Source organism: Rutidosis leptorrhynchoides, chromosome 1, assembly GCF_046630445.1.
Source record: "Rutidosis leptorrhynchoides isolate AG116_Rl617_1_P2 chromosome 1, CSIRO_AGI_Rlap_v1, whole genome shotgun sequence".
Classification (NCBI taxonomy): domain Eukaryota; kingdom Viridiplantae; phylum Streptophyta; class Magnoliopsida; order Asterales; family Asteraceae; genus Rutidosis; species Rutidosis leptorrhynchoides.
The window spans coordinates 440852257-440865085 of NC_092333.1; the positions used below are offsets into that span (position 1 = coordinate 440852257).

General features: G+C 34.3%; 1 long non-coding RNA gene across 1 annotated transcript in view; it reads left to right on the top strand.

Annotated features, from left to right (window-relative positions):
• Window positions 1–6582: 6582 nt before the first annotated feature.
• The window catches only part of LOC139872827 (uncharacterized), a 40042-nt gene continuing 33795 nt past the window's right edge, over window positions 6583–12829 (top strand). The window contains exon 1 of the long non-coding RNA XR_011767163.1: window positions 6583–7596. This is a non-coding gene — a long non-coding RNA (uncharacterized lncRNA). The remainder of the gene's footprint in view (window positions 7597–12829) is intronic.

Here is a 12829-nt window from a genome sequence, read left to right on the forward strand (position 1 = left end):
TTATTCAAATTTTAGTTTAATGTTTTAATAATTATACATTGATATTTTATGATTTGTAGTTTAGTTTTTAATTATGAATTGAATTTTTTTTCGTAGTAATGCAAGTTTTATTATATTTTTATTTATTTGGTCTAGTTTTGTTTTATAAGTTATTTAATTAATTATAAAAGAGTCAAATAAATAATAAAAATTAAATATTTTTTTCAGTCTGGGACTGAGACACGGCCCGGACTCCCGCGGGGGGCAGCAGTGGGAAATCTTGGACAATGGGCGAAAGCCCGATCCAGCAATATCGTGTGAGTGAAGAAGGGCAATGCCGCTTGTAAAGCTCTTTCGTCGAGTGCGCGATCATGACAAGACTTGAGGACATTGAACGACTTCTCCACGTTTCAACAATGTTAGTTTTCAATGTCAGTCATCGCAAAGCACGAGCGGGCTGCATATATATATCTCTGTATACATAAATATATTTATTAAAAAAAAAAAAAAAACAAAAAAAGCTTTGATGACTTTCCATTAACATGTCTTTTTCTCACCAGTTCCACATTATTAATAGGTACTAACCACCACCCACTGCACACACAGTATGGGCTTTTATATCAACTTGGATCAATAATATTATATATATCTATACGTTTTTAAATTTAAAGTTATAATTATATGACAAGATTCAACTTATAATTACTCCGTTTTAATGGTTACCAATTACCATGCACCCACACATAGTATGGGCTTTGATATCAACTTGAGCAATAAATACTATACATATCTTTACATTTCAAATTTAAATGTAATATACGGAGTAGTAGTTATAATAATATGACAAGATCCTACTTATAATTATTAACGGGTACCAATTACCACCCACACATAGCATGGGCTTTTATATCAACTTGGAGCAATAAATATTATACGTATCTATATATTTTAAGACAAAATTGCCAAATTAATCCCTGTTTTATTAGATTTTCTTCTTTTTCGTCCCTCTCAGAATGTTCCTGCATTTTTAGTCCCCTAATGGCATTTAGTAGTCTCAATTTCGTCCTTGTGTAAAACAGCCCCAATCTTATCCTCATCATCATCATCATGTACCAGAGAAAAGAAATAAAACAACACAAAAATTACACGATAACAACTAAAAAAAATTCGCCGTTAGAAAAGTCTTTCACAATTCATCAATTTTCATTTTCATCTTATTTTTCCATCCATATTTATTTCGATCAACAATCAAGAGTCAAACCCTAAGGTTGTATTCTCGCCTCTCACGGTGGTGCGCCACCGGCATTGTTGCCTTACGTGACTCCAAATTAAAGGCAATTACTCTTTATCTTCATTTTTTAATTAATAAAAAATCATCTGCTTTTTTTTTATCTTTAATGAAAGTTTTTTTTTTTTTTTTTTTTTTTTTTTTTGATAAATCATTCGCTGCAAATGGCTTAAAAAATTGACTGTTTTTTATGTTTTATTGTTACATTAGCATACATGAATCTGGTTTTTTCTTCATTTATTTGGTATTTAAATAAATTTATATAATATAGTATTTCAAGACTATTTTTTCTTTCTTTTTGTGATGTAATAATCATTACCAGATGAAGTTCTTGAGCTGGAGATCTATTCGTTCTCTACCCAACATACGAAAACATGTTCGTGAACGGTTTATTTTCGTTCTCTACCTAAACCAACATACTTGCAATCTGATGAAAGAAGGAAACTTTTTGGTGCATGATGATGATGATGATGATGATGATGATGATGTTGATGATGAGATGGGGGCCGCTAAACACAGGGACGAATTTGAGAGTGGAAAATGTCATTAGGGACTAAAATTGCAGGAACATTTTGAGAGGGACGGAAAAAAAGAAAATCGAATAACACAGGGACCAATTTGACAATTTTGTCTATTTTTAAATATAAATGTATTAATTATGATTATTTTATTTATTTATTTTTTTTTTACGGCGAAAAATTGAATTGTAATAAATGGAAAGATCTTCATCAAAACAATGAAGATGCAATACAAGTTACAATGACGGAGACATGCTCGGTCTAAATTGACGAAAATTGAAGTCATACATTGAAAAAACTTAAAAATATAAAAATATGGGTTGTGATCCCATAAATACGAGTGGACGCCATTGCAAAAGTTGAGATTGGTAGCCTAAAGGAACGTCTTAACTTGAAGCTACGAATTAACGCCGATCTACACGTGAATTTACCATTGAGTATGAAGTCGTTACGAGCTAACCAAATCGCCCAAATTGAGGCGGAACCAATTGACTTCCAAAACTTTGAAGCTTTGATGCCCATGTTAAAGAACCAATCAAACGAGAATTCGTCAATTGAACCCGGAAGAACCCAAAACACAATCCACCAAGAAATATACTCCGCCCAAACTTTAAAAGACCATTTGGGATGTAACAAAAGATGATTGATAGTTTCGGTATCCTCCAAACACCAACTACACATTGAGATGCCGGTAAAATATGTCTTTTAATGAGCACGTTTTTGAAGGGAATACTATTGCGATTTGCAAGCCAATGGAACAACATGACTTTTGACGGAACATTGTTACCCCAAATCACTTTTGGCCACGGGAGTAATGACCACGTTGGAATGAACTAAGGAACGAATAGCATCAGATACCGAATAGGACCCATTGTTTGCGACTGTCCACACGACTTGGTCCTCAGCCAAGTCATCGACAATCACGTGAGACAACAATATCAACAGATTGTCTAAACAAATGGAGAAAAATAGGGAAAGGGGAATAATAAATGAAAATCCCACTTGCTATTATTGGGAGACAGTGGGTCAAAAGAACTAAATGTGTTCGCAGTGGCATATTGATCAAAACAAGAAACATAAAGGGAAGGATATGCATCTTTAGGGGAATAATCATTTACCATTCTCTCAACTTGCTTCCATTTGAATTGAATCGAATGCGAATTGTTACCATATCTCATTAAGGGTAGGTTGAGTAATTTGTTTTACCATTGTCTCTTGTATTGCTAGTAATTGCAATTGGAACCGGTTAACCAAAGAACCCGCCATACGACCTCTAGACCCGTTACCAAGGCTGCGGGTGTTCCTTGAGGCGAGCCTCATGGTTTTGGTTTAGGGATTAGAGAATTGTATTCAGCCATATTTTGCATCATAGCCCCAAAATTGACCATCTCTTCTTGAAATGTAAGTTTCTTGCCACCAAATTGAGAAGAAGAAGTTTTGTTGTTTTTCAAACAATGTTCATCTCTAATGACATGATTAATTTCATTTGAGGTGTCAAACATACCCAATAAGTTTGGAATTAACTCACTCCAATCTTGATCTTTGGATTTGCTTTTGGTTGAAATTTTGGTGTCTTTGTTAAGAATAAAAGGCTCGGCATTGGAAGACACAACAGATCTAGCTTTAATTTTTTCACAAGAGTCCTTGCAACCTTTATCAATACACAGATTGGATTGAGAATTTTTAACAGGGCTAGAAGAATTAACAATGTCAACAAAGGATGGAGGATTAACAGGTTTGGAAGGTGTGTCGTCATAGTTGGAAATGGGAGAGTTTTTTGGGGAAAGGGATACAAGGGTAGGATAGTCATTAAGGTTGAGGTTGAAGGGGACATGTTTCATAGGTGGAGTAGGGGTTGAAAGGGACATTTCATTGGTAGTCATATTGTCAGCAACATAAGCCACACTTTGTATCTTAAAAAGATTTGTTTTGATCTCATTCTCTGCTTTCCTAAAGACATCACCCTTTTCCTTTTGTTTTTTAACTGCAATTGAAACTTTTTCCATAGAATTATGGATAACTCTAGGGACACTAGCCGAAACATGGTTGAAAGGTTTTTTAGGAGATTCAAAATTCAAATTGACCTCCTCAACGTTAATCTCTCCATCTTCAAGAATAATGACAGGTGGCGTCGGTGCCGGAATAATAACTCCCGGTGAAGATTTTTCATTATTGAAAGCTTCAAGATCAACCATAGTTAGATTGTTGTATTCCTCAATAATGGCGTTATCAATTGTTTCCATAATGTCATCTTCATACACTTCTTCGATCCAAAGTTTACCAAAGAACTTGTTTTCAATTTTGACATCAACATATTGTCTAATGAACCCAGGATCATCGGTTTCAACGATAGCTTGTAAGACATCCGTCCTCTGGAGGTTATGAGATAAAATATCTACATGAATCATTCTTCCAAAGAAATTCGCTACTTCGATGGTGCAGTTGGGTGAACAACAGTTAAATGGGACACCTCTAATAGCAATTTTGGTGATCCTTATGAATTTGTTTTCATTTCCAGACATTGGAATGATGTCTAGGAATTCCATCTCGTTGGAAGAAGGGCCACTAGTCATTCGTTTGTAACTAAAATCGTCTTTGCAACAAACAATCTAACCATAATGACCCCATGTGGAAACAGAATCGATAACAATTGATCTATGTTTTAACCATTTGAAAAGCTTTAAGGCCTTAATTGGTGTTATGTCGACGATAAGGGCTGAGAGATTGAGACGTTTGGTGGTTTCAAGGTTAATGGCAAGGTTAATTCTAGTTTTGGAAGATTTTGGGGGTGAAAAGTTAACATTGGAATCAGTTGTAGTGGCAGACTTATGAAAATCGTACCTGGGCAATATATTGATGTTCATATCCTTTTTAGCATATCCTACAAATAAAGGACGTCCGTGAAATAATTTACCATTGATGGCTTCAACAACATGAGTGGCTTGATCCATGTTTTGAAATTTGATAAAGGCAAAAGATCTCTCTTGTTTCCAAGATACACCTATAACTGTGCCGAAATTGGTAAGTACATTTTTTATGATGTTTGGATCAACAGATGGAGCTAGATTGCCCAAAAATAAAGTTGTTTTTTTTTTTTAAATGACTGATTTGAGGAGTGTGTTTTTGATGAATGTTAATGATTGAAAAGGGTTTGTTTTGTCAAAGGGATGGAATTGGGAAAAGATGGTTTGAATTCCCGGTTTTTGTGAGATTTGTTTTGGGAGAGAGTATTGGGAGGCATGGTGTGCATTGATATGTACAAAACTGTTGTTGATTTAATTACGATTATATGACAAGATCCAATTTATTATAGTATCTCTACCTTTACAAACCATGTGGCTTATTGCCACATGGCACCCATCCAATAAATCAGTTTCCACCTATCCAAATTCCATCTTCTTATTGGTCACCTTAGTAACACCTGTCCCACCCCTATGAACTGACACGTGTCCGAAAAAAAAAGAAAAAAAAAAAACCTCGCTAATAGGATACAGAAAAACACACGTGAAACTGCTGAAAATAAAAAACCCCAAATAATGTCTCCAGCGGTTATTCCGAACACCCTTCATTCTAGAGGAATACCGCCGAACGCCGTCGATTGCCGTTTTTTCGGAATACCACCACAAATGAATCCGTTGCGTTTTTCTCTACAATACAGTATAAATTTTTTTTAACAACACCAGATTTTGTGAAACAGTCGAAAGTTTCTCCGGCGCTTAAGCCGGAGTGATGAAGACGAAAATCACAAAAACGATTTAGGGTTTGCAGCGATTTAGGGTTTGAAACGATTTAGGGTTCTTTTCTGTTAACGCGGATTTTGGGTTCGTATTTACAACATATGTTGTTCTTCATCAACTGCTTAGTCGTGATAATCAGGTTCGTCATTTATCACATAGGTATGTAATTTTGGTCAATCAATCAAATATGTTTATTAAATTGACAAAATCATATATTCGTAAGATCTGTCACCGTTAGGTTTGATTTTGCTATGTGGTTGCGATTATCAAAGATCATCAAGAGAATCAGTGTTTATGTAATTATATATTAGGGCTAATTGGCCGACACTACAAAGAAAAAGAGGAACAACGGTCGACAAGCCCAATTTCAGAGGTCAGGTATGGCTATACTTGAAATGGATTAATGTATTCTGAAAATTTTATTTTTCCATCATAACAAATGAATTCTTTATATTACTTAACTAGAAAAAATCCGACCGCGCGTTGCTGCGGTTGTATTCGACGCGCGGTCCAATTTGGATATACGATGTCCGTTTCGCGTATAGTTAGTTGTGTTGTATATGTATATATATGTATGTAATATAGCCCGAAATATTTTTTTTTTAACGATGTCCGTTTCGCGTATAGTTAGTCGCGTTGTGTTCGTAAAATTATTTCGAGTTGAACGGTGGTCTCGGAAAAATTTAACTCGCACCGAGCATGAATATAGGGCCCGTTATTTAGTGTTTTTTTAACGATGTCCGTTTTGCATATAGTTAGTCCCGTTGGGTTCGTGAGATTTTTTCGAGTTGAACGGTGGCCTCGGAAAAATTTAACTCGCACCGAGCGAGAAGATAGGGCCCGTTATAAATTCGGGTGGAGTAAGGTTTTTTTATTTTAATTAAATTATAAATTTACGTTTTTTACCCCTGAAAAAGTGTAAAGTTGAGGGGTTGTTGTGTAATTTGTGCGAAAGTTGGAGTACCATTTGTAGTGTGAACGCAAACTCAAAACGACAATTCGTTAAAACTGAAACGACCAAAAATGGGAGGAGGTTTAGTATATAAGTATAGTATAATGTGAATGTGATTTAGTTTGTTAGCAATATCTTTGGATCTTATTAGTTGAATTTTGATTTTGATAATTGCAATCAAAACATCTAACAAAATATCAAGGATTTTATTTTGACTTTTTAGGTTAATTTTTGAATACTTTTGGGGATATAAAGATGCAGAGCCAGAGTATATGTAGTGGTTGTAGAAGCATATTGTTGTATCCAATAGGTTTTTTAAATGTGTGTTGTGCAATATGTAATACTCTTACTTGTGTTCCACATCTAGGTATAGCATCTACTCTTCATTTACTCATTAAAGTTTTAAAGATATAATTTTCTATATGCTGATTAATTTAATGATGATGATGATGATTATGAGTTTGCTTAAAGATTATTGTTTATAATTGATAATAAAAATCGTATGGGTTAGTAACTGTAATGTTTTTGATTGACATCTCACTTTCAGATGTAACCTATAATTATAATTCGATCATATTTTCTGAATTCCATTAGTTCCTCGAGGCGATTTTAATTACTTACATGCTGTTTCAAAAGTTCTTCTTATGCGGTTTGTTACTTGAGAGTAATATTTGTTTTAAACCTTCATTCCACAATTGATAAGTCTTTCTCTACACTAGACTTCTCCAACGTCACTTTTATTTACTTGGGTCGATCAAATATCTAATGGCGAGGTAGATTTTGTGTGATGTTGCTGTAATTCAGGTAGGTCCGATACATTTGTGTTTTACTTGAATCAAATATCTAATGGCTATCAAGTTTTTGTGTGTCTTCGACTATAAAATTTTCTGTTGTGAAGAAGCCTTCAGAGGCCAATACACAAACAACTGAAAAAGAAGAGAAGGCCGAAACTACAAATAATGGACTACATTCATTATACCAACAGTATGGAGACAGTGATGAAGAAGAAGAGTAGTTCATAAAAGGCTTTCAGTCAAGAGCAGAAGAAATCACTAAGGTGCTTTAAGAAATGGCTTGATAATAACTCAAATTCAGGTTTCATTTTTTCAAGAAATCAGTCAGGTGCTTATAGTTATTCCAGATTATTCATTCATATACTAATTATATGTTCTTACATACAGATTTTATTCTGTTAGACAAGAAAGCTTTTTATTTCTTTTTGACAATTTAAAAGGCTATAAGCTTGAAATCAGTTTTCGGGCTTATTATTAATGTCACACCCCCAAAATGGACCAGGGGTAATTGTGACCAATCGTATCATAACACAGTTGTATAAGCGAGAACGACTCTAAATGAGACGTTTTATTTATTAAATAAACAGCGAAAGCATTATTCAAAGTTTTACATCATAAGAGTACAGTAAATGGAAAATGTCTTAAACAAAATGATAAATATGAATGATGGACTCCATGCAAGCAGCAAAGCATACATCAATCATCTAGTAGCAAGTAGCAGCTAGCTCAATCATCATCTGAGACAAAACACGCTTAAAGTGTCAACCAAAAAGGTTGAGTGAAATTCATAGGTTTATAAATAATATCCAAAGTTTTAGACCGCAAGATTTAGTTTAAAGTTGATCAATATAGGTATATCAATCTAAAAGTGTTGCTGCAGTTTGTAATATCGCTACTAAACAATTTACCCTATGACACCTTGTACTGTCAGTGTCGTGGAATCATTATTATGTAACCAAAGACCAACGGTCGAATGGTTAGAGACGTTACTCTCAATAGGCCTACTCACAATAATTAAGTTTGCATTTAAACGTAGCAATTGACGATATTACGGTAGGGATTTAGCATGAATCAAAGCATGACAGCATAGTTAACAATTTAGTACTTGTGTCTAAGCGTAAAACAGTTATAAAGCAAGCATGTGTCTCATCCCAAAAGTTATAAAACAGTTATGAAACAGTAAAAAGTGAGGCTATGAAGTTCACCTTAGTAGCACAAAAGAGTATTCCACGAAAGAATTGAACGGAAGGACGTGACCGAGATCTCAACCTAGAGATAGAACGTATGATCAGACATTGCCTAACAGACAATAGTATATAGTACTATATTGATAGTAATGGTTCACTAAAGAATTTTCATTTTCGGAAGGTTACTATTTATGGAAAGTTTCCACTTATAGTAATTTTCCAATTTTAGAAAGTTCGGGTTAATCTTTAGCAAGACGTTGTATAACTTTACTCAAACTTCGTTGCTATCAAATAAGTCAGGAATGACCAGATGTAACCGTTTATACAACTGTGATTTGATATAATTAGTCACAAATACCCTAGGCCCTAATTTGGGGGTGTGACATAACTGGTCCCGAGATCATACACGAAACGACTGAGAAGATAGTACAAATCAAGGAGAGATTGAAAACAGCCCGTAGTCGCCAAAAGAGCTACGCCGATGTTCGAAGGAAACCATTAGAGTTTCAGATCAGTGACATGGTTATGTTAAAGGTGTCACCTTGGAAAGGTGTAATACGTTTTGGAAAAAGGGGTAAACTAAACCCAAGGTATGTAGGCCCGTTCAAGATCATCGAACGCATTGGACCGGTAGCTTATCGACTCGAGTTACCGCAACAACTCGCCGGAGTACATAATACCTTTCACGTGTCAAACCTTAAGAAGTGTCTTGCAAAGGAAGACCTCACCATTTCTCTTGAAGAAATCCATGTCGACGAGAAACTACAATTCATCGAAGAACCAATCAAAATCATGGATCGTGAAGTTAAACGGCTCAAGCAGAGCAACATACCGATCGTTAAGGTTCGTTGGAATGCTCGAAGGGGTCCCGAGTTTACTTGGGAACGAGAGGATCAAATGAAACAAAAGTATCCACACTTGTTTCCCGATGACGCAAAATAGGTACAATTTTAAAATTTCGGGACGAAATTTATTTAACGGGTAGGTACTGTAATGACCCGCACTTTTTCGATCATTCTATACTTGTAAGATTAATATTTACATAAATTAAACCTTACCAACATGATAAGCAATCCAAATTGTTGAGATTTATGTTTTTGAAAAGAGTTTTACACAACGTTTGACCGTCTAGTTTGACCGATGATATCACGAACTATATAACATATGATAATTATACGTTTGTGTATATATATGTATATATACATATTTAACATGATCTAAGAATGTTTTAATATCTCATTTTGTATTAATAACAATAAGTTATATGTATATTTTGAAACTACTAACTTAAGTTTTCAAAACGATAACCATACGCAACGTTATTTGACTTAAATACTTATGACCTATAATGTTTATACATATATCGTATAAGTAATGAATTTAATCACTTTTAAGAACTTAAATACATAAAACCATATAAGTGTATTCACAAAAGATAGCTATATTTGAATCCTCATTCCATTTTTCACAAAATTTCTATACGTATATCTAGAGTATATGTACTCGTATCATACGCAGCTTCTAGATGTATTTACTATTGGTATATACCAATAAAAATCTGCTCCTTAGCAGCCTTAAATGATTAAGAAACATGTGGAACCAACCATTTGTCAAGTAGCATGAATTATTTAGCAAGAAAACAAAGTTAGGTATCTTTTTTTTCCTTTATAACCTAAAAACGTTTTTATGCATGCACACCATTTCTTCACCCCATTTTCTCATACTTACACTTCCATTTCTCTCTCAAAATACTCTTAACTTCATACTTGATCATCTCCAAGCATTTTCTCCATCATTTAGCTTCAAAAACAACACTTAAATCTCATAAGAAAACCTTACAAAAACACTTCAAGAAATCCTTCCAAGAACACAAACTTACTTCCAATCTTTCATCCAATTCCATCACCCTTTTGGTTCTAGGTTCTTACTCCTCTTTTACAGAAACCTTGTCCAAGGAACTTGAGGTAGTATCTATGTTCATAACCTTATTCGATTCATATATATATAGCTATCATATTTTGTGGTATACAATTTTAACAACAAGAACATAGTTTGAATGTTTTCAAACTTGTTTGCAAACTAAATAGATCCTTCTAACTTAACTTTTAAAATACTTCAAGACCTGTAATATAACTTAAATATATGCTAATTTAACAAGGTATAACATGGTTTTTCAAAGAACACCTTAAAAACTGTTTTTACGACGTCGGAGTGTAACCGGGGGCTGTTTTGGGTTGGATAATTAAAAACCATCTTAAACTTTGAATTGAAGGTTTATGTTCTGGAAAAATGATTTTTACTATGAATATGGTAACACATAAAAATTTCATGATTTAATTCAAAGTATAAGTATTTTTAGAAAAATAATCATTTAAGGTTGCCTACATAAAGGAAAAGGTTTAACTTCATAAGTTTCACTAAAGTTTTACCTATGCCGTGTGATTTTGAATACAAACTAAGATATTTACAGTTCATAGTCTTAAAGAGGAACTCGATCCAAGGAGATGGCAAGTTGAATCAACGAAAACGGAGTTGTAACGAAGAAACTATGACCGAAACAAAATTGGCTATCCAAGACTAGTTTAACTTCGGGATTAATTGGAGAAAATTAAAATAAATCACATCTTTTTAAGATAACATGATATTTTATATATATGTACTCATAATTCAATTTTATATGGTTCAGGATCACCCGTAAACAACACGAGAAGATTAATCATAAGATCCCATGTTTGTACGCAACACGTCATTTGACAACACCGGTACTTTATGTACGCAACACGTCATTTGACAACACCGGTACCGTGGGTCAAGATTAATCTCGACCAATACATATACGTTGGGGGTTTTATTTATTTCGTTGGGGGTTTATTAAACATCTAAATATGAACCATTAAAATTGAATTACTAACAACGAACTGCTAACTACGGACTAAGGAATTATAAAAAGTATTAAAAGTATAACAAGAATATATATGTGACGTTGTTTAAAAAGAAAAGGTATTGATGTATTATATATGGATAGGTTCGTGATATCAACCGGGAGACCAAGTCAAAATATATATATCTTCAAGACGAAAGTGAGTATATAGTCCCACTTTTAAACTCTAAATATTTCGGGATGAGAATACATGTATTTTATGTTTTACGTTATGGACACAAGTAACTGAAAAATATATTCTACGTTGAGTTGTACCACTGGCATACTTCCCTGTAGCTTGGTAACTAATATTTACAGCGGTATTGTAAACGCGAATCCTGTTGATAGATCTATCGGGCTTGACAACCCCAGCCGGACTGGACGACCAGTATTCAACGGTTGCACAGTACTTCGTTTCGTGACTACACTTGGTACTGTGTAGTAAGATTTCATATTAAAGGGAATATGCGACGTGATTAATTGTTAAGTATGGTTACCAAGTGCTCAACCACTTAGAATATTTTTATTAAACTGTTTATATACGAAATCTTGTGGTCTATATATATATTGCTGCCGGCACTAAACCTATATCTCACCAACTTTATGTTGACGTTTTAAACATGTTTATTCTCAGGTGATAATTAGAAGTTTCCGCTGCATTATGTTGAATTTGAGCAGGATCTTGCGTACGCATATTTGTGTCAAAAATAAGGCTGCATATCCAAGAACTTGTGTTGTAAAATATGCTAGAAATCGTGTTGTTATCATCATTTGTAAAGTTTGTAAGTCGAAGATTATCGCTAAATGATAATCATCTTTATTTCGTCCAAAGCTTGTATCAAAAATAAGAATCATGGTTTGTAATGTATAATGTATGCAGTTTTTCTTTTAAAAATGTCGCATATAGAGGTCAATACCTCGCAATGAAATCATACATTATCTAACACGTTCTTACGGTTAAGGACGGGTTATGACACGTGGTATCAGAGCGGTGGTCTTAGCGAACCAGGTTTGCATTAGTGTGTCTAACTGATAAGTCGTTAGGATACATTAGTAAGTCTGGACTTTGACCGGGTCTGATTTAAAAACCATTGCTTATCATTGTTGGTTAAAATTTATATGTAAATATTATGTAGTACTAATGGGTTAGTTGTTGTGTGATAGATGTCGGGCTCAAAACTTGTTATCACATTCAGCGACTCCGAACCAGAATCTTCAGATGGTGTTCCAGTCATTAACCTATCCGATGACGAAAATAATATCTTTGGGGAAGACTCACAAATTCCGGATGAACCGACTATAGAGAACCCGGAAAGTGAACCCGAGGAGGAAAGTGAACCCGAGGAGGAAAGTGAACCCGAGGAGGAAAGTGAACCCGAGGAGGAAAGTGAACCCGAGGAAGAAATACAGGAAATTACAAAAGAAGAGTTCGAACTAGGAAAGAAACGAAAGGC